Below are 1,249 nucleotides of genomic sequence, written 5' to 3'. Positions count from 1 at the left end.
TATTTTCCCATTGACGTAAGCATTAAGCGACCCTTTTCTCAACGACCACCTGGCCAACGCGACCGCGACCGGCCCAAATTGGGACCTATAACGACCGCATCATTTTCAAGATTGAGGTTTTCATCGATTTTTGATGATAATTAGCGCGGTTTTGTGCCGAAATCGGCCAGTTTGCGTCGGATTTTGGGGTTAAATTTACAGTTTACAGTGTGCGTGTTGTATTTGACATTAAAGACCTCGCTTCTTTGCGTGCGTGCAGTGTGCTTGATATTTGCCATTAAACACAACGGCAACCATTTATACTTTGCATCGGGCATGTTTTGAGTCGATACTCTTCTCAGCGACCACCTGTCCAAATCGACCGCTTTTTTCCGGTCCTTTTTTCCCGGGTGGTCGTCTTGGGCAGGTTTGACTGTATCTCTCTCTCTCTCTCTCTATCTATCTATCTATCCACCTATATACCCATCTATCTATCTATCTATCCACCGATCTATCCATCTATCTATCTATCTATCTATCTATCTATCTATCCATCTATCTAGCTATCTATTTACCTATATATCTATCTATCCACCGATCTATCTATCTATCCACCGATCTATCTATCTATCTATCTATCTAATAATCCATCTACCGACCTACCTATATATCTATGTATCTACCTACCTATTATCTACATGTATATCTATATCTATTACCAACGTTAACTGTGTTAACGCTTTAGTTGTTGGTGTATACTATCTATATCTATCTATCCATCTATCTACCTGTCTATCTATTTATCTATCTATCTATCTACCTACCTATAATCTATATCTTTATATGTATCTAAATTTATATCTAGATAACTATCTAATGGTATATATATATATAGATATATAGATCAAGATAGACTGACAGTTAAATATGTGTAGATGCTTTTTGTTGTTGAAAGCAGTAAAGTATGTTCCATGTAAAGAAAATGTTTTATTTATTTTTGCATAGGGAAAGCACCTCCTTTGTTGAAACATGCTGCTTTCGCTTGAGAATAAATTTCACATTTTTAGCTTTTCTATTACTAAAGTATTTTACCCGTTTTTTCTATCTTGTTTTATGAAGGTTACTGTGGATATTATGCAATAGTTCTGATCGGTCAAATGGCGAATTCTGTCTATAATGATAACACTGACAAGATGTTACTGGGCCGTGCGGGATGCATCCCAATGGATCTTGTGTGTGATGGAGTAATAGACTACCCAGGACTACCAGG

The 1,249-nt window shown here is 37.1% G+C and overlaps 1 long non-coding RNA gene across 1 annotated transcript in view; it reads left to right on the top strand.

Moving 5' to 3' along the window:
• LOC118406385 overlaps positions 1–1,236 on the top strand; it is a 2,733-nt gene extending 1,497 nt beyond the window's left edge. The window contains exon 3 of the long non-coding RNA XR_004830032.1: positions 1,099–1,236. This is a non-coding gene — a long non-coding RNA (uncharacterized LOC118406385). The remainder of the gene's footprint in view (positions 1–1,098) is intronic.
• Positions 1,237–1,249: the final 13 nt, after the last annotated feature.

The sequence above is a fragment of the Branchiostoma floridae genome, chromosome 19, assembly GCF_000003815.2.
Source record: "Branchiostoma floridae strain S238N-H82 chromosome 19, Bfl_VNyyK, whole genome shotgun sequence".
NCBI lineage: Eukaryota > Metazoa > Chordata > Leptocardii > Amphioxiformes > Branchiostomatidae > Branchiostoma > Branchiostoma floridae.
Note: the sequence above shows the minus strand (reverse complement) of the source record. Positions and strands in the feature narration are given on the sequence as shown.